Source organism: Myotis yumanensis, unplaced genomic scaffold (genome assembly GCF_028538775.1).
Source record: "Myotis yumanensis isolate MYYU_CA2020_CCGP unplaced genomic scaffold, mMyoYum1.0.hap1 SCAF_1, whole genome shotgun sequence".
NCBI classification, from domain to species: Eukaryota; Metazoa; Chordata; class Mammalia; order Chiroptera; family Vespertilionidae; genus Myotis; species Myotis yumanensis.
Genome location: NW_027223752.1, coordinates 129,975,926 through 129,997,955, shown reverse-complemented (window position 1 = coordinate 129,997,955; position 22,030 = coordinate 129,975,926). Strand labels below are relative to the sequence as shown.

Here is a 22,030-nt window from a genome sequence, read left to right as displayed (position 1 = left end):
TCTTTTGTGCAAAAGAGTCACCGTTGTGACATGGAACATCATCCAATTCACCCTTATGCAGATAAGGAGAATTTTACTTTCAGTTTCCCAAACAGATGCTTGTTTTCCTGCAGGATCTCTAAGATGAAAATTTGATGATCTTTCTCAATAGTAATTTCACTATTTGATCACCCATTTATAAGGTACATATTTTTTCATCAAATATTAAAAATCTGTGTTATAGGTTAAACTGTTTTCCCTGAACTCTGAGCTTTATGGCTTTAGGTAATAGCAGCAGAAGTCCCTTAAAATTACTAAGTGCTTGCAGACACTTCTGCCTCCTTCAGGGGAGATGCTTGTCATGCTGACCATTTCTTATGAAATAGCTCGATTTCTTATGAAATAGCTTCAGTTCATATTAAATAATTTTTTCAAATGGTGCCAAATGGTTCTGAAAAAACTTTCCTCAATATAACAACTGTTTTCCTCAAGAAAAGATGTACTACATGTAAGCTAAGGCTGTGTTTGTCCAGAAGGTTAGGTATAAAAAATCATATGTAATTTTAATTCCTCATTCTGTAACTTCACTTAGAGACATTATTTTGGTTAATGAGGTAGCTCATTAAAATTGCTATACAAATTACTTACTAGTAAACTTTTGGGAAATTAGTCAGTGCATTATAAGAGTGACAAATTTCCTGAGGCCTACGTTCTTCTTATGATGCTGACACTTCAGTGACTTTGAGTAAATGTTGAGCTATGTGAACCTGAGTAAATCTCTTTATATTTAGTTTTCATATCATTAATGAAATATTAATTGTGACACTGTGTGTGCATGCATGTATCCTTGAGAGTAGTTTTACATGTAAATGAGTAGAAATAAATTTTGGTTTATGAAATTAATCTTCAATTTTTGAAGTTCTAAACAAAAGACTGGTTCTTAAGCCTTTATATAAACAAAAATTTATTATCCTATATGTAAAATGCAACATATCCTAGTAATTATTGCCAAGGGTTTAATGTTATTTACTACACCATTTTGCAGTTCCAAAATCATTTTCTTGGAATCAATGTGCCTTGTATACTTACAGATATCATAACCATATCATCATTACTAGAGGAAAAGCATATTGCAGAGTGGAGAAATTTGTTAGTTACTTCCTCCTGAATAATACTGAAATTTCATACAAAAACAAAAACTTTTGATGAGGCACAGAAATTCTAGTAAAAAAAATAATTGCATTTATTTCTTACTGGTACTCATTCCCAATCATTCTTTAAAATAATAGCAAAAATCATATTACTAATGAAAGGTTTAAAAAATCATCTCTAAACTCTTGAATATGATCAGTAAGCCCTAAAAGCTATATATCACTTTGTTGTAATCACAATGTTTAAATATACAAAAAATAGAAAAAAAAATCAAGCAGTGAATAATAGATAAGGTAAAGATAAAGTTAAATCTTACTTTCTGGTTAAATAGCACTCTCAAATATGCCCAATTTATTATTGTCAAACCTATGCTCCTTGTTCATATAGAATCAAATTTAGACTCTCTGCCCACCTGGTATTCAAAATTATTTTCAGTAGAGGTAACTACATGCTTCATTAATATTGTCTCACTTACATCTCTTCTTTTCCATGCAGTGATTGCCACAATATATCTTGTAATCTCCTAACTTTTTGGCTTTGTTCATGGTCTTTTATTTCAAAATTTTCCATAACATCCACCTCTCACTTTCTTATCTGTCTGCCAGTTATTCAAAACTCAGCCATAAATTTCTTTCTCTAAGATGCCAGTCTAGTTTTCCCTAGTCAATAATAAGTTCTTTCAAAAAATTCTGTTATACAGTACTCTTTTTATATCTATAGAAACACTATGTATTTTGTTGTACTTGAATTCTACTTTAAGGAGTTTGTGTATTTCCTCTTTAATTTAAAATCCCTGAAAAACCAGATCATGAGTCACCATTCATTTCTCCACATTTTTGTGTATGTTCTTTTACATAGTACAAGGACAATCAGTTTTTAAATGAGTTAAATATTAATGCTGAAAATGTTATCAAATGTTCTTCTTTTATGTCATCCAGATGACCTTGGAAGTTATAAATAATCATCCAGAGCAATAAAATATATCTAAAGTTCAATCATCCTATCTAATAAAAGAGTAATATACAAATTGACCATCACTCCAACACACAAGATGGCTGTCCCCATGTGGACACAAGATGGCCAGCAGGGGAAGGCAGTTGGGAGGGACCAGGCCTGCAGAGGAGGGCAATCAGGCCTGCAGGGGAGGGCAGTTAGGGGTGACCAGGCCATCAGGGGAGGGCAGTTAGGGGCAATAGGGCCTGCAGGGGAGCAGTTATTCATCAATCAGGTTGGCAGGGGAGTGGTTAGGCAGTGATCAGGCTGGCAGGCAGAAGCTGTTAGGAGTAATCACGCAGGCAGGCAGGCAAGTGGTTGGGAGCCAGCAGTCCTGGATTGTGAGAGGGCAGTCGGACATCTCTTGAGTGGTCCCAGATTGGAGAGAGTGCAGGCTGGGCTGAATGACCCCCCTCCCCCACAAATTTTGTGCTCTGGGTCTCTAGTTTAATATTATAAAATCTATAAAATCATTGTGGTTCTAGACATAAGAAAAGAAAAAAAATTTCAACAATGCAAATGTCTAAACAGTTAGCTAGAAATACATTTACATATTTTAAGAATGAAAGAAATAAAATCAAATCATGAAAAACATTTAAGAGGGTGCCTGATGTTATGTGGCCACCCCCTCTTGGCTCTTTTGCTCTGGGCTGGGGAGCCAGACTTGGGGTTAAAACCCCCCCACCCCCCCATCCCCATGCTCCTCAAGGGGGACTTTTGCATTTGAGACATCTCTCTGGAATCCCAGTCATTCCACCTGGGGGCAGGACCAGCCCTCTTAGCATCTCCACCCTTCCTACCAGTCGATATTTCTTTCATTGATTTTCTAAAGAGAATGGAAGGGATGGGGAGAGACAGAGAGAGAAACATCGATATGAGAGAGACATATCGATTGGTTGCCCCCTGCAAGCACCCCGACCAGGGGCTGAGGATCAAGCCTGAATCTGAGATATGTGCCCTTGACAGGAATTGAATCCTTGGACCTTCAGTCCTTGGGCCGACATTCTAACCACTGGCTAGGGCAAAATTAATGCATTTTAATTATAACATTTAATAATTTTTAGTAACTTTATGGAGTTATATGTCCATCAGTATATTCCAGCTTTAGAACACGTCTATTAACCCCCAATTTGTCTCATGCCAATTTGCAGTTAACTCTGCTCCCATGCTAAGTTTGGATAACCCCTAATCTGCTTTCTTTCTCTAGATTTGCTTTTTCTGGAAATGTTATAAAAATGGAACTGTAAAATATATAATTACCTGAATTTGAATTCTTTCATTCAGTATAGTATTTTTGAGGCTCATGCATATGGTAGCATGGTTGATAGCCTGCTCCCTTTTGCTTTAGGGTGCATTCTAAATCAACCTAAAGGTAGTCATGGCATGTGTATCACATGAGGACTTATTTTCATGAATATGAACTGAATATCATTGAAAGTATTTTAAGGAGATTTTGAAATATAACCAAGTCATGTTTAATAATTTGTAGGCAACAAATACTTATGGTACACATGCTCTGGTATAAACAAAGGGATTACATATATATTTAAGACATGATATTAATTTATAGAAGCTGACTATATGGAAAAACAGATATGTTAGTTCTTTTGCACACCATTTCATTTCCATTTATCCCTTCGGATGTAACAAAACACTCTATATTTTCAGAGTAAAGCAGGATTCACAAATATAGTTCACAGGCCAAACCTGTCTGTGGCCTATTTTTGTTTGACCAGTGAGCTAAGAATTATCTTTACATTTTCAATAATGCATTTTATTTAAAAAATTTTAATATGTTTTTATTTATTTTAGATGGAGAGGAGGGGAGAAGGATAGAGAGATAGAAATATTAATGAGAGAGTAATATAATTAATTGACTGCCTCCTGCACACTCCCTACTGGGGTTTAAGCCTGCAACCCAGGCCTGTGGCCTGACTAGGAATGGAACCAGTGACCTTTTGGTTCATGGGATGGTGCTCAACCACTGAGCACACCGGCCGAGTAATAATTATTTTAAAAATCAAAGAATATGCTTGCAAAGGCTAAAATATTTATTTATATGGCCCTTTACAAAAGAAATGTTCTGTTTCCATGCTTAAACAGCAATCATTATTACCTCTGAAGATTCTGTGAGTTGACTCAGTTCAGATGGGTGGTTCTTACCTTGAGTCTTTCATGTGGTGTCAGTCAGCTCTTGACTTGGGTGCAACTATTCTTTATTCACATGGAAGGTGATGTTTTCTGTTGCCTAGGAACTCAACTGGGATTGTTTCTCAGATATCTACTCTTGGTCTTTCTATGTGGCTTGCACTTCATAGTCTCATCGCATGGCATCTGGATGCTTAAAATGGAGCATCCCAATGGTAAACCTCCTAAGAGATCTATGCAGAAGATGCAGGTTGTTTCTTTTTTAAGTCATAAAGTGTAATTTTTTCAACAATCTATGAAATATGCAGCATCAGCTGAGATTCGGTGTGGGAGGGTCCCATCACACTGGGGAGTTGAATACTGGCAGGTGTGTTTCACTGGTGGGGACTGAGGGATTCTTTTGAGACTAACTTTCACACTCTCCCCTGTGGATCCCAATGATTCTTTTCCTTCCCAAGTACAAATTATGCTCAGCCTCTCTTAAGACTCCCAAAGTTTTATCTCATGTTGTTATCCTGATAAGGTTTAGAGTCTAGAACTTTATTATCTAATCAGGTGCAGGTGGGAATGGGATTCCTGAAATATGATGCTTCTTAATATAAAGGTCTGCCCTAACCGGTTTGGCTCAGTGGATAGAGCATCAGCCTGCGGACTGAAAGGTCCCAGGTTCGATTCCAGTCAAGGGCATGTACCTTGGTTGCAGGCACATCCCCAGTGGGGGGCGTGCAGGAGGCAGCTGATAGATGTTTCTAACTCTCTCTTCCTCTCCCTTCCTCTCTGTAAAAAATCAATAAAATATATTTTTTAAAAATATGAAGGTCTGTCAATCAAAGAGACAATTTACCTTCATTCCACACCCTCAGGATGGGGACAGGGGTTGACATGACATGATTAATGACATAGGTATATCCATCTAAAATGTGAAAGAAGGCATATCAAAGTCATTGTTCTATAGCAATCTGAAGTCGAACTGGGCTCAGGGAAATTCACCCTGCTTTGGGTATAGGAAACATTTGCTTCATTAAATCCCAGTTGTGCCTCCTGAGATTTTTTTTTTTTAACTTTTGGTTTGACTCTATCTGGACCCTTGGCCCCAAATTGAGTCACTCATTCTTTTCCTTAAGAAATTCCCCATGATCTCAGCTGAGTAAATTTTTCAGCCTGCGTCCTGCTCAGAGAATTTGAAGGGCCTGAGACAACTTTTCATCTTAATTGTCCCTTTCAGTAGAAGTTGGTACAATTATTTTAATATTTCACTTGTGTCTATGTATCAAATTACAAATCTTCTCCATTACAGGAGGCCCACATCCACATTTTTTTTTTCTGAGACAGGCCCTTCTCTAGCTGGGATCACTCTCATGATTTTTAAGAGTCCTTGTCTAGTAAAGAGGGTCTAAAGGGCAAGTTCCTCAGATTCATAGCAGACCTTTTCTTTAGGCAAGAAAATCTAAGAAGCATACCCTTAAGATATTGGAAAACATTTTATGTAGCTGAGAGGGCCTAGAAAGCTTGCCCTTATTATTCTTAGAAGTGATTTCTTTTTCCAGCTGAGAAAGTCTGTGAGGAATTGCCTTAAATCTTACTGAAGCCTTAACAAAGGATCTTACAGATACTCTTTCAATCCGAAATTTATCCTGAGGCCACATTTCACACAAAAAAGCCCTGAATTTGATCTTTGCCCAAATGCTGTTTCTTACTTTGAAAAACTTCTGCTGTCTAGAAAGACTAGGCATAAAAAACAATTTTGTGTTTTAGGGAGCAATCCTGTTCTTTATATTTTCTTTAAATACTGGTAAAAAATTTAACAGTATCTTCCCTAGCCAGTTTGGCTCAGTGGGTAGAGAGTTGGCCTGTCAAGGGCACATGCCCGGGTTGCGGGCTTGATCCCCAGTGGGGGACATGTAGGAGGCAGCCAATCAGTGATTCTCATCATTGAGTTTTCTCTCTCTCTCTCTCTCTCTCTCTCTCTCTCTGTCTCTCCCTTCTTCTCTGAAACCAATAAAAATATATTTAAAAAATTTTAACAGTATCTTATGTAGCTCTGCTTTCTCTTTATATTAATCCACTCATCTGCTGATGGGCACTTAGGCTACTTCCAAATCTAGTTATGGTAAATTGTGCTGCTATGAACATAGGGGTGCATATATCCTTTCTGACTGGTTTCTAGTATCTTGGGATATATTCCTAGAAATGGGAACACTGGGTCAAATGGGAGTTCTATTTTGAGTTTTTTTGAGGAAACTCCATACTGTTCTCCACAGTGGCTGCACCAATCTGCATTCCCACCAGCAGTGCACGAGGGTTCCTTTTTCTCTGCATCCTCACCAGCACTTGTCGTTTGTTGATTTGTTGATGATAGCCATTCTGACAGGTCTGAGATGGTACCTCATTGTCGTTTTGATTTGCATCTCTTGGACGATTAGTGACTTTGAGCATGTTTTCATATGTCTCTTGGCTTTCTGAATGTCCTCTTTTGAAAGGTGTCTATTTAGGTCCTTTGCCCATTTTTTGATTGGGTTATTTATTTTCCTTTTGTTAACTTGTATGAGTTCCTTGTAAATGTTGGGGAAAACCTTATCAGTGATAACATTGGCAAATATGTTCTCCCGTGCAGTGGGCTTTCTTGTTTTGTTGATGGTTTCTTTTGCTGTGCAGAAGCTTTTTATTTTGATGTAGTCCCATTTGTTCATTTTCCCTTTGGTTTCCATTGCCCAGGAGCTGAGTCAGTGAAGATATTGCTTTGGCATATGTCTGAGATCTTGCTGACTGTGGATTCCTCTAGTATTTTTATGGTTTCCCATCTTATGTTTAAGTCCTTTATCCATTTTGAGTTTATTTTTGTGTATGGTGTAAGTTGGTGGTCTAGTTTCATTTTTTTTTGCATGTATCTGTCCAAGTTTCCCAACACCATTTATTGAAGAGACTGTCTTGACTCCATTGTATGTCTTGCCTCCTTTGTCAAATATTAATTGAGCATAGGGGTAATTTTTTGATACCACAAACAGTAATGCACCATGGGAAAAATGGTCAGACCAGCCCACCCAGAGGGCAGGCAATGAGGGAGTGAACTCTCTGTGGTGAATTTAAATATAATCCTGAAACTAACTAAAAGTCATTCTTCTCTACCAATCATCATTGAGCAGCAATTCTAAATAATGTCACTGAGAAAATGCTCCTGTCTTCTGGGGGAGCTACTCTGGCATGTGACTATGTTTGGACATCACTCCCATGGCTGCAAGAAGAATTTTGCAGATATAATTATGGTCTCTAATGAGTCAAATTAATCAAAGAAGTAATATACATACTCAGTGGGCCTGACCTAATCAGATGAACTTCTAAATAGGGGTTTAGTAATAGCCAGAGATGCAGTCCTTTTCTCCTTGAAGAAACACATTCATGTTGTGAACTGCCTATGAGGGCCATGTGATTTCAGCTTGGTGAGAACCTGAACTGAGAGCCAGATAATAAATAGGTATTATAAATATGTAGAATAATAAATAGGTTTTGTATTAAGCCACTAAATTTGTGGTAATTTGTTACACATCAATAGAAAATTAATGTTTGATTTGTATTTTGTTATACAGTAGTTTCTGATGGGATAATGGTTAGGAAATGTTGAATAATGTAAGGTTTAAAAATTATTGCACTATAACATAAATAATTACCAATTATTTAAATGCTAAATGTTTCTAAAGTAGAACAAAAGTGCTCTTGGAGATAAATAAGCCATTCTTTGGAATTGCAGATGATGAAGCAATTACTTATTCCTAAAGGTTGTGAAGCAAGGTCCATCATGCTGACATTTGAACTAGGCCTCGAAGGATGAATAACAGCTGGCCAGGCTGACAAAAGAGGAAAGGGCATTCTACAGTGAACAACGTAAGTTCATTAGATTAATAAATATTAGATGCTTTGATTATGAAAAAAAAGATTGAAAATTAAGGTGATATTAATGCTCACTTAAGTTTATTGACAAGAGTCTAATTTTAGAGAATATAATTTGTTTGAGTTTATGGATAAAAATAATTTCTTTTATAATGTGGATACCTTTTAGAAGAAAAGCACTGGGAAAGATTAAAATAAATCCCTTGTATTTCTGGACTCATATTGGTTAATATCATCAAACGTGTCAAGATGGGACAGGAAGAGAATTTAGAACTAGATGTAATAAACATTTATTCAGCTATGATAATAGTCTTCATGCCAATGATATTTATATTTAATTTTAAAGGGCTGTGTGCTTTATGCAGATATATATGCTGTCCCAATAAAAAGTTTTATAAGAAATTATGAAATTTAAATCATATGAAATGCTGTTTGACATTTAAAATGCTGCCACCAGCCCTGGCCAGTATAGCTCAGTAGGTTGGAGCATCATCCCATGTACTGAGAAGTCACGGGTTTGATTCCTGGTCAAAGGCACAACTCAGGTTGCAGGTTTGATCCCCAGTTAGGGTGTGGGCAAGAGGCAACTGATCAATGTTTCTCACATCAATGTTTTTCTCTCTCTCTCTCTCTCTCCCTTCCTCTCTCTCTCTCAAAAAAATTAATAAAAACATATCCTTGGGTGAATATTTAAAAAGTAAAGTGTTGCCTGGCTGGCATGGCTCAGTGGTTGATTATCAACCTATGATCCAGGATATCATGGTTCAAATTCCTGGTCAGGGCACATGCCTGGGTGATGGGCTTGATCTCCAGTGGGGGGCGTGTGGGAGGCAGCCAATCAATGATTCTCTCTCATCATTGATGTACCTATCTCTCTCTCCCTCTTTCTTCCTCTCTAAAAGAAATATATTTTTAAAAATAAAAGTGTTGCCATCAATATTAAGCTATGCATTTTCTACTTAAACATATCATAACCCATAATAAAATTATTATATATTTGAACATCTATGTCAACTCTAAAGAATGTATTATTTAGTCATAATGCATAAGAAAGCTATTTCAGATTAAATAGGATGTTTAAAGCACTTTTATTTATTTCATTGGCATCAATTTTATGTGAAATCAGTAAGGAAAAAAAAACAGCAAAAAATTGACAAAAACAGTGACAAAATTCTAGACATACAACAATACTGAGATACTAAGCCCAAAGTAACAAATTATTGTGCTTTCCTCCTCTAATTAACAATGCTGCAGAGATGAGTCTAGGTACTTGTATAACCAGTGTAAGAAAAGCGTGAGTTACCAATAGTTAAGTTTGAAGATTAAGATCTTTTACTGGATGTTCCTAGAGAGGTTTATAGAACAAAGCTCATATTTTTCGCCTTTTTATTCCCTTATATCAATTTTAAATTTGACTGCTTTACTTCTTGACTATTATGGCTTCTTCTTTCTTAGTACAATCTCCTTTTGGTTTATGTCTCCAAGTCACAAGAACCCCGATGTGACATCCTGTGAATATTAAAAATGTTGTTACCTCATGAGACAACCTGTTAAATATTTAAGGATAGCATTCATCATTGAAGTCCACTATCCACTAGGCTAATTCTTCAAGTAGGTTAAGGATTGAATGGGGTTAAAGTTCAGGTCTCATTCTTCCCATACTTTTTTCACTTCCCCGTGCTACCTAAGGGGGAATTCAGGATGGGTAAGTAAAAACAAAGGGGCAGGTCATCATTGTCTTCCATGTAAATCTATTTTTATTATTATTTTTATGTATTCAAAAAATGCTATACAAATGTTTACTTGCAGAAGTTGCAATAGAAATTATATGTGGTATTAAAAGTTATTTTAGTATATATGATTGCCAAAAAGTTGGACCAAAGAAACTTACAACTTATATGGAGCACCAAACCTAGTTAGATGACTTTTTGGAGTAATAGGACATACTTATTCTAGGAAGGAATGAAGGAATTAATTGCATTTAAACCTGCTTTCTATTTGACCAACTATAACAGTCATGCAGTATGTATAGATTGGCTCATGCATTTTTTCATTTTACTATAATGGTTAGTTATGAAATTATTTTAAAGATACTAGATAGGAAAATATCTTAACTATGGTCTTCTAAACTGTCCAGGGAATATAATAACATTTGCAAAGGCATTTTTAGCCAGAATATTGTGATAGTCTTAACAGTTGACAGATGTGATTTACTTCTATCTTGTCATGGTGATTTTATTTTATTTTATTTATTGGTTTATTTCATTTATTTATTTTTTGTCATGGTGATTTATTTTATTTTTTAATTTATTTCATTTATTTATTTTTTTGTCATGGTGATTTTAAATGGGGAAAGATGTGTCATTGGAGAGGAGAAGGTCTGCCAGATAATTAGCCCAATAGGTGCTCCATCAGCTTTGCTGGTTTCCTGCAAATAGTATAATGTAGTATATTCAAATTTATTTGGCATAAATAAATAAAGCTGCCTTTTACATTTGAACTGGTATAGGTAAAACCTATGTTATAATGTTCTATGGTATGAATGTTTATATCCCTCAAAATTTATATGTTGAAACTCTAATGCCAATGAGATAGTATTAAGAGGTGGGGCCTTTGGGAAGTAAATAGGTTGGAGGGTAGAGCCTTCATGGATGGGATTAATTTACCAATTCGCCATGTGAAGATACAATGAGAAGTCTACAACCTGGAAGAGTCCTCACCTGACCATAATCTCAGACTCTACCAGCCTCCAGACTGTGAGAAATAAGTTCCTGTTGTTTATAAGATACCAGTATGTTATACCTTTTTACTGAACTATTTACTGAACTATTTCTACAGTCTCAAGTTACAATGCAAGCATTTCTTTCTCTATATCACTTTTTCAATCTCCATGATGAAGCAATCATCCCACAATAGTCTTTTAGGATCCTGATGACCTTGTTTTTAGCACTTCCTCCAGTTAGAACTATGCATTTTTATCAGTGATTATTAATTATCTGCTTTTGCTATTCAACTATAAGCTGCATCAGGAAAGACATTAATATTTTTCTTCTTTATTGTTGTATAATGAATGTTCAAGAAATAATTGATGATATGACTTAATGAATGCTTCCTTGTATTGGTTTCCAACTGCTTTCAGAAGAATTCATGACTCTGGATTCAATTCTGCGTTTATAATTCTCCTTTTGACCTTTTGATCCTGGCATTTGCTTCTGTTCACTCTGGTTCTGGATGCTGAGCACCAATTCCATTCTATTCTTATAAGTTGTAGACTAGAGAGTTCACCCAATCTACCACAATTCAGAATTTGAACCAAATCTTGTTGCTACTGAGAGCTGCCATTCTCTTTTTCCTTAGGTAAATCTTGAATATTTGCCTTTTATTTAGTTTCCTGTTTATTTATTTATGCCTTTTCTCCCAAAACTTTTAGCTTCTAACACTACATGTGTTCTTGTGGACACTATCAAACATCTCAATAATATTTTAGTTTTCAAATCTAGGACATTTGCTTAATGAAATTTTTTAATGTATTGATACCTTCTTGTCTACCTTCTTCCTCTTGCCCTTTAATTATTACTGTTCATTGAGAGTCAGTCTTTGGTCATTTGAATTTTTGTATTTTCCTTATCCCTCAGATAACTCATCTATAGCTATGGATTTGTTTTTAGCAGCTTTATTAAGGTTAATTCACACACCATACAATTTACCCATTTAAAGGGTATAAGTCAGTGGTTTTTAGTATATTCACAGTGTGCATCCATTATTATAATTATTTTTATAAAGTTTTTATTACTCATATAAGAAGCCCTCACCCCCCTATCTATCACCCTGCAATCTCCCCTACTTCTTTTCCCCAACCCTAGGTAACCACTAATTTACTTTCTGTTTCTACAGATTTGACTATTCTGGACATTTCTTTTAATTGGGATCATGCAATATATGGTCATTTATGACTGGCTTTCTAGTCATGATTTTAAACTACATCATCATGTAAATTTCTCAAATCATTTACTTCCAGACAATTCCTCTTCTTAACTCCAGTATTGAACTGACAAATCTTCAACATAAATCATTCTTACTTCAATTTAATGTACCTAAAGTAGAATTATTTACTTTACTTTCAACTAGCTTGCTTGCCTCCATTCTTTAATTTTATCGATACACATGGCATCACAGACACTGTTATTTTCCCCAAAACCTCCTACTTATAGTTACCTATGTATTCAGTGCCTAGCATATAAGTGTTCATTATATGCTTTTTTAATGAATGAGTGATTCAGTTACTGGAGAATCTGTTATCTTCTCTTCACTCTTATAACAATTATTCAGGATCTCAGTTCCTTATACCTGCTTCTAAGTGTCTTTCCACTCCAAGTCTTTGGACCCACTAATTTCTTATTCTTAAAATATTGCTTTCCTATTTAGCATATATTTATTGAAGTTTTGCTGAAAAAACACACTTGTGCAATTAAAAAAATATTTAATATCATAGGATCTGTGTCCAAGTTCTGATTTTATTTGTTTTCCTGCTGTGTGATTACGGATTAGTTACTTCAGGTTTATTTATTTTTTTGACTCAACTTTCTTATCTGTAAACTACGGGAAATGACATTAGTAACGTGTACCTATCATAGTAGTTAGTATATCACAGGTACTTATAAATATTGGTGGAAACAGGTACTCAAATATGATCATATATTTTTAAATACTCTCTAATTTTAAAAGACTAGTTTATTAATTTAATTAAGATCACTTCAGTCACAGAGAGAGATATAAACAAAAGGTCTAAATCATATTCTAGAAACAAGAAATTTTGTAAACTAGAGTCTTAATATGAAGCTGAATGGTACACATTTATTATTTTATTTTTATATTTTAATTTATTTTATTATTTTGTTATTGATGATGTGGATTAATTGAAGTAACAATACAAGGTTTCAGATGTTAGAGTATGTTTTTTGTGAAAGCCACATCCATTTGTGGCTAGGGTTCAGGATCTAGAGAAGGGGCCATGCACAAATGAATGCACTAGACAAAAATATGAATTTAGAAGTCATGGTGGCCAGGCAGAAACCTTTCTCTAGTGGAGAGGCTCCCTGAAACCCCAGATCCATTAGCTTTTATTCAATTTTAGAATACACATCTTGCCCTCAGTTAGGCACGACAATCCGGTAGCATATAGACTATCTCAATGGTCAGTAAATATTAATAAGATTTACTTTGAGAATATTAGGTCAGGAAATGTCTTCAGCCACCACTATCTAGAGAGAACAATCAGTGCATTGCTTTTAGCCTTTGCTAAAGCTCCATGTTCATCAGACTTCCGAGTTCCTTGTTGCACTTTCATGATAGTATTTGACAAGGATAGCTTCCCACAGCTTTTCAATGGTTTTGAAAAGATTGGTGTATCCTGGGCCCAGAAGCTAAGCTCCTCTTTTTTTTTTTTTAATATGAAATGCTTCACGAATTTGTGTGTCATCCTTTGGCAGGGGCCATACTAATCTTCCAAGTTTAGTACTGTGCTGCTGAAGTGAGCACTGTGATGAATCCACTCTGAATAAGAGTGGTACATGAATTTAGGGCCCTGAGGGCCTTCTCTCAGGGCCATGGGAGGCAACTGTACCTGCTCTGGTCTGTTGCTGCTGTCATACCTGCTGAGACCCTCTAGCAGGGGAGTTGTTTCTTCTCTGTGGGGCAACCAGGATCTGTGGGCACTTGTAGACTGCCAGACTCACTCCCTTCCTCTAGGCTTCCTTGTCAGCAGAAACTGTACCCCATAGGGAATAGTGAGCAAAAGTAATTCTGTTGGGTTAAGGTCTTCTTTTTCCCTAAAGGGTATGGAAGAGGATTATGGATTTGTGCTCACTGAAAAGACTCATTCATTCTGAAGATAAGAAATTGCCCTGGAAATAACAATTTAGTTTTAATCACAGTAACAGACTCCCAGTTGCTTAAATTATTGAAATAAATATTATCCTGGCTCCATTTAATGTGATTCTATAATCTTGTCTATATATATATATATATATATATATATATATATATATATATATACTAGAGGCCCAGTGCACAAAAATTTGTGCACTCGGGGGAAGGGGGGAAGGGGGTCCCCCAGCCCAGCCTGTGCCCTCTCGCAGTCTGGGACCCCTCAGGAGATAACGACCTGCTGGCTTAGGCCTGCTCCTGGGTGGCAGAGGGCAGACCCAATCCCTAAGTGCAGCCCCTGGTCAGGCTCAGAGCAGGGCAGATCGAGAGGTTGCGATGCCACCCTCAGTCACGCTCAGGGTAGGGCCGATTGGGGGGTTGGGGCACCGCCCCCTGTCACACTCAAGGCAGGGTCGATGGGGAGGTTGCGGCGCCACCCTCTGTCACGCACAGAGCAGGGCCGATCAAGGGGTTGGGGAGCTCCCCCCTGTCACACACAGAGCAGGGCCCATCGGGGGTTGGGGAGCTCCCCCCTGTCACTCACAGAGTAGGGCTGATAGGGGAGTTGGGGCACCGCCCCCTGTCACACACAGAGCAAGGCCCATGGAGGGGGGTTGGGGCACCACCCTCTATCACCCACAGAGCAGGGCCGATCAGGGGTTGGGGCGCCACCACTGTCACACTTGGGGCAGGGCCGATGGAGAAGTTATGGCTCTACCCTGTCACACACAGAGCAGGGCCCGGGGGTGGGGGGGGGGTGTTGGGGCACCTCACCCTGTCACACACAGAGCAGGGCCGATCAGGGGGTTGGTGCGCCACACCCTGTCAAACACAGAGCCGCAGGGCAATCAGGGGATTGGGGTGCTCCCCCCTATCAGGCACAGAGCAGGGCTGATCAGGGGGTTGGGGTGCCTTCCCCTGTCAGGAACAGAGCAGGGCGGATAGGGAGGTTGTGGCCCCGCCCCCTGTCACACACAGAGCCTCTGGGCCAGCAGGGGGTTTGGGCGCTGCCCCCTGTCACACTGATCCCGGTGCCGGGAGGCATATTACCCTTTTACTATACAGAATAGAGGCCTGGTGCACGGATGGGGGCCGGCTGGTTTGCCCTGAAGGGTGTCCTGGATCAGGGTGGGGGTCCCCACTGGGGTGCCTGGACAGACTGGGTGAGGGGCTGAGGGCTGTTTTCTGGGTGGCGAGTGACTGGAGCTCCCGACCGCTCCTTGTTTTCTTTTTTTTATTTTTATTCTGGGCCAGCTTTAGCTCTGAGGCCTCGCTGCTGAAAACATTGATACAAAGTTTCGGTTCGGCTGGGTTTCAGTCCGGCTGGTTTCTGGTGTTTTGTTTAGCTTCTTATTTGCAACATAGTACATAGTTGCTTAGAGTTGCAACTGAGAGGCCGGCAAGTGAGGCAGGGAAGGTTGGAGTCCGCAGCAAGCAAGCCTCATGTTCGCTTCCAGCTGCCTGGCTGCCGGCCGCCATCTTGGCTGACAGTTAATTTACATATACTCACTGATTAGCCAATGAAAAGGGTAGCGGTCGTACGCCAATTACCATGTTTCTCTTTTATTAGTGTAGATATATATATATATATATATATATATATATATATATATATATATTTCAGAAAAAAAGGGCGAGGGAGAGAGAGAGATAGAAACATCAATGATGAGAGAGAATCATTGATTGGCTGCATCCTGCTTGCCCCCACTAGGGATCAAGCCCACAACCCAGGCATGTGCCATGACTTGGAATCAAACTGTGACCTCCTGGTTCATAGTCAATGCTCAACCACTGAGCCATGATGGTCGGGCTCTTTGTATATTTTTATAAACTATTTTCCATTTTATCTTGATGTTAACCATCTGATCCAGCAACTATCATTGCCTCAGTTCCCCCAAACAACTTTTTCTTTCTTACCTCTCACACCTTGTTCTTTACACAGGAATGCTTTTATTGTTTTTTAATTAATATATGATTGACATAAAACATTATATTAGTTTCAGGTTGTATACCTAATGGTTTGATATTTGTATGTATTGTGAAATGATTACCACAAAAGTCTAGTTAACATTTGTTACCATCCATGATTACAATTATTTTCCTTGTGGTGAGAACTTTTAAGATCTAGTCTCCTAGCAACTTTCAAATATGCAGTATAGTATTATTAATTATAGTCACCATGCTGTACATTACATCCCCATATTAATTAATTTATAACTGAAAGTTTCTAGCTTCGACCACCTTGACCCTTTTTTTCCACCCCAACCCCTGCCTCTGGCAATCACTTCCCCAATCCCGGGAATATTTTTCCCCATTGCTATGTAACCTTCCCTGACCCTGGAAGGCCACAGTAATCTCACCTACTCTGAACTCTGCCATTTTGGCATTGACTTGCTTTCCTAATAAGATTATAAAATTATCAATAGTTTTTATACCTCTACGTCCCCACCAGTGTCTAGCATGTCATAACATAGAATGTAGTCAATGCATATTTTTGAATGGATAAACAGAAATTTGCTATAAACTAAGAAAAAACAGATACCATTATGATAAACTCTCTTAGAGGGTTGATTTGAAGCAAGTTTAGTAAAAATTCTATAACAAGCACTTAATTTTAAAATCAGAGATAAAAAAACACCTAAAAGAACAATGAAAGTTTATCAGTTAATTAAATTCTGAAATTAAGCATTTTTATATGCATGCAATGTTACTGTTCCTACTCTAAGGTTAAGATGAATGCCAATGTTGAATTCAAATAGAGCAGTAGAGAATGAGTAAGTAGCTCAAGGTCAGAAACAGGCTAGCCATGCTGTTTGCTTCCTAGTAAGTATCATTGAAGTTACAGGTGTAGATGAAAGGTCACCAAAACACCTCACACTTTGCATTGTTAAGGCTTACAGGAATATGATTCTACATCATGATGCTATCTGCTAGACTGATTAAGTTTTTAAAAGCAGTGGGATTTTATGACCTTGGAAAATGATATCCCTTTCCTGAACCACCTCCTGAAACATAGAAGAATGACATAATAATGCCAATGACATTGAGAATCCTTGTATAATATTGACAGGTTGAAAACTATATGTAAGTGACAGACCTTTGAATACATATATGTGACTTTCATTTACTGAATACTCTATAAGTCAAATTAACTTGCATCCAATTTAGTAGTTTTGTCTCCACTCAGGTAATATCATTGGACTATTTTGTGTGTGTGTGTGTGTGTGTGTGTGTGTGTGTGTCTTTGGCAATAATGTTGAGACCTGTGATCTCTGCTCACCACTGCTTTAGATAAATACAGATATTTTAGATAAATAGAAATATGGCTACTCTCCTTTAGGAACCTGAGATCTTCTCTTAATTATTAAATCCAAGACTCTGCTTCTTTTTAAAGCCAAATATTCAGAAAACACTGTTATGTCAACTGTTGGATTTTTAAAGTCTCTTTTTATTAATTTTATATTGAATGCACACACAGGGTATTCTAAATTATCATCACATTATTATCTATTAGAAAGCAAATAATGATCATGTTATCTTCCTACATAGGAGTGACTCTATGAAGAAAGCCAGGTCAAGTGTCCATGCATACAAATTTTAAAATTTATCAGAGTTGAGGACCAGAGAACATTGGATTTTCTCTACTTAAAGATAGGAGAGAGACTGCGAACCTGAGATGGGAGGAAAAGAATCCTAGGTTTTTGCTCTAACCTTTGGAACATAAATGCATCTTTCCAAGAGTCATAAACCATGATGTCTCCTACTTTTATGACTTAAAGATAGCCCCAAGTTCTAGATTCATACTTTGTGAAAGGTAAATACCTAGGGAGAGAGTGGTCCTGTCTTCCTGGAATCTTGGGGCTTAACCTAGGGATCTTGTCCAGAGTATTTGGTGCTCTTGAATCAGAGAAATTAATAGACAAATGGCTGCTGATCTAACTTTTATGGTTTGTGAAGAATAAAATGCTTCTAGGGGAATTGAAAGCATTCATTGCCTATCTTATATCATATATGTTCCCAGGTTTCAGGAGCTCAGGACTTTTCACAAGAACACTGAGGAATCGAGGGGCATTTTATTTCTCCACAGGTTAGATTTGGAGGCAGTACTTTCCCAATATATTACTTGATTGCCACAATAAGTTTGCACGATTGCTCTAATTATGATACCTTTTAAAGTTAAGGAAAATGACTCAGCAAATATAAACAGCTGTCCCAAGATTATACAGCTAGAATAGTTATTGGTTTAGTAAAAATAAAATCATGCCTTGTTCCATGTCTACCCTCTTTCCTTCTGTGCCAAACTCAAGTGAAGGAGAACAACTTCAAAGCATCACTTGTCGCAAGGTTCCTTTGACAAATAAAATAAGTTTTATTTTATTTATTACTTTTACTTTATAGAAATTTAAAACCTAAAAAAATATATATGAACCTATTTTGGTGCCTGGGGTCTGGATCAAACCTACGAAAAAATCCCCAAAATAACATGAAACTTTTCTTGTAATTTTCAATAGAAAATTTTGTAAGAGTCTGTTGTTCGAGAGGTCTTTCTGAAAAGAGAAACCACAGTCATGCAACGCATAATGATGTTTCAGTCTGTAACAGGCCACAAATACAAGGGTGGTCCCAGAAGAGTATAATAAAGCTGATAAATTTTTATTGCCTAGGGGCATTGTAGCCATCCTGAAGTCACAGTGCAACACATTACTCATGTGTTTTTGATGACGGTATAAGCAAACCTACTTTGCTGCCAGTCATGTAAAAGTATAGTACATACACTTATGTACAATATATAAAATTGATCATGAAAATATATGACTGTGTTACTGGTTTATGTATGTTGCACCAGCAGTAGCCTTGAGTATCATCTTCTTGATTGCATTATTTTCTCTTGTGCTTTATTTAATCTTGTTTGGTTTGGTACAGTAACGTGCTGCACACGCTTATAGCCTGGGAGCACTAGGCTAGGCCACGCTGCCTCGGTGTGCAGTAAGCTGTACTATATAGGTTTGTGTGAGTGCACTCTATGATGTGCACACAATGATAAATCACCTAAGGAGGCATTTCTTAGAACATATTTTTTATCATCAAACAGTACATGACTGTTCTTCAAAATGTATTATTTTCTGGCGCTAGTTACTTCCTCAGATTGACACATCTCTCTATCTTTTCAATGACTTTCTATTTTCTGAAGTTAACATGAGAAGATCCATCCTGAGAACCAAGATTAATACTGTAAAAAAATTGTACAATGGCTCATCACGGATCCGAGAGAACTTTTCCACGTATCTGGAGCCTAAGGACAGAATTTAAATAAAGGAAACATGCTAAAGCTGGAAAGCTAGGTGTTATTGCTATACTAAGGGAACTTTTTCAAACTGATGCTGAATGCAAGACAAGAAATAATATATTTATTTTATTGAAATAAAGAATATCTATAACCTGAGCAGAGCATATCAACCAATAGACTCCTTACTTCATTAGTATGCATCCCTCACTCCACAACAAAACAAAATCAATCAATCAAATCAAAGCAAAACGTAGGGTCTTTTGAGATATGATTAAAGTTTTTCTTGTCTTTTTGAAAAGTGAAAAGAAAGAAATCAAGTATTCATAAACTAAAACTTTTTCTAATTTACTTTAGAGAATCCTAGGAGTATTTTTAGACAACAAATGATATGTAATATTTTTACAATCTATCATCAAAATATATAGTTTTATATTTTAATTATTGTGAATAATGGGAAAACATTTATTTGTGGAAGTCAAATGGCTAACAGCAGATTTGAGAACTCATTTGAAGAAGAAAGGAAAGAATAATATGAATTATAATTCCAATTGATGTGGTGGAGATAGTGTTCTTTTTTAATTTGTCAATTGTTTTTATAGAAGGGGAAAGGTGGCAATATAAGAATATATGTATATTTCTGAGGTTCTAAAACATGTATTTGTAAAACACCAAGATTATTTTATTTTTACAAAAGTCTATAAATTATAAACAAAGGTTGAGAGAATTGTGTCAACAGGAACATGGGGAAATATCTATTTTTCCTCCAGATAGACTAATAGTGGACCTGGTCACTTTCTACATCCACTTCGTTGTGAAACTTTCTATCACACAAAGCCCTTTCAGGCCCAGCTGGTGTGGCTCAGTGGTTGAGTATTGAACCAGGAGGTCATGATTCAATTTCTGGTTAGTGAACATGCCCAGGTTTCAGGCTTAATCCCCAGTACGGGGCATGCAAGAGGCAGCTGATCAATGATTCTCATCATTGATGTTTCAATCTCCCTCTTCCTTCCTCTCTGAAATTATATATATATTTATATAAAAGCCCTTTCAAGCCAACTTTTTAAAATTGTCAACCAATGATATTTTTCTCATTGATTTCTAGAGAGAGTGGAAGAGAGGGAGGGAGGGGGGAGAGAGAGAGATAGAAACATCGATGTTAGAGAGACACATCAATTGGTTGCCACCTGCACTCACTCTGAGGGAGGCAGGGGATTGAACTTGCAACCCAGGTACATGCCCTTAACCTGGAATTGAACCAGCAATCCTTCAGTTTGCAGGCCGATGCTCTAACCACTGACAGACACCAGCCATGGCTCAGGCTGACCTTCTATGCCTCAGAACTTCTCAGTACCTGACAAATCCACTGAATTTTTGTTCTGCAGGCTTAGGGCCTTAGACATGTATTCACCTGCTTGATCAAATAACATATTTAAGTTGACATATAATTTTCCTGTTTGGCCTTTTTTTTTTTTTTTAATTGAGAGTGCCTTGACATCATGTATTTTTTCTTACATATTGTACAGCTCTACACAAAACCCAGTGCAACTAATAGGTTATTTGTAGAAAGAGTTATTTTAGTTTTATTTTTAATTAGTTTACATTCAATATTATTTTATATTAGTTTCAGATATACAGCATAGTGTTAGACAATCATATACTTTACAAAGTGTTCCCCCTGATATTTCCAGCACCCACCTGGCACCATGAATAGATTTTTGGAACTACAAGATGGAAGTCACTAGCCCTGAATAAAACAATTCATTTAAATACAGATGGTTCCCTCACAGATATTCACAAAGAAGTGGACACTAAACAGAGGGAGTCTTTCATTAAATGTTGTTTAGATGACTGTCGGTTTGATCTTGGAAAAATCAGCATGTTATATTGGCTAGTAGTTGTTACTAGATAGACATAACACTAAGAGATTTAAAAATAATGTTAGTATGTATATCAGTAGTCATATTTAAAATAGCATATGTAATTCAAATCAGGTAAAGAAGAAGATATAAAATGCTTAAAAATCTAAAATAATAGAAACTCCAAATGATTTAGTCACTAACTCTACTAAATAATAAAGTTGAAACTGGTTTTTAGTTTTCCCAAGTGAATAGTATCACACAAGGCACTAAGTGATCCAATTACAACTTGTTTAAATTGGCATTTTAGAGGCAAGTGGGATAAGGGAGTAAGAGAAAGGAGCAGTCCCCCAAAATATGAGATAAAACAGACATCGGAGGACCTCATGTAGGTGCTTTGATAGAAGTTATATAAATTGCTTGTCCCATACATCACAAGATTTTAATTCCTTTCTTTCAAGGAGCTAAAACTTCTTTATTTCCTTCTTTGAAATGTGTAATAAGATACCATGCATATGAAACCACTTAAAGACTCAATAAGATTAAAATAGATCAGCATTAAATAGGGTGTCAACATTTCTACTGCCAGTATAAAATATAATTAATTGTACCATGGGCAATGGGGAAGATATTTTATGGGTGGATTTTTCTTTTCTGATCTGCACAAGTCATATGGGATTTAGCAAAGAGTTTGCACTACATATAAAGCAACAGAATTTATTCTTCACATTCTTGGTTCTCTACATCATGAATAATATTTATTTGTAAATGCTATATACTACCACCCCTCTCAAGAAACAGGTCT

The 22,030-nt window shown here is 37.0% G+C and overlaps 1 pseudogene; it reads right to left on the bottom strand.

Annotated features, from left to right (window-relative positions):
• Window positions 1-13,601: 13,601 nt before the first annotated feature.
• LOC139000510 (U6 spliceosomal RNA) lies at window positions 13,602-13,694 on the bottom strand (annotated as a pseudogene).
• Between the last annotated feature and the right edge of the window lie 8,336 nt (window positions 13,695-22,030).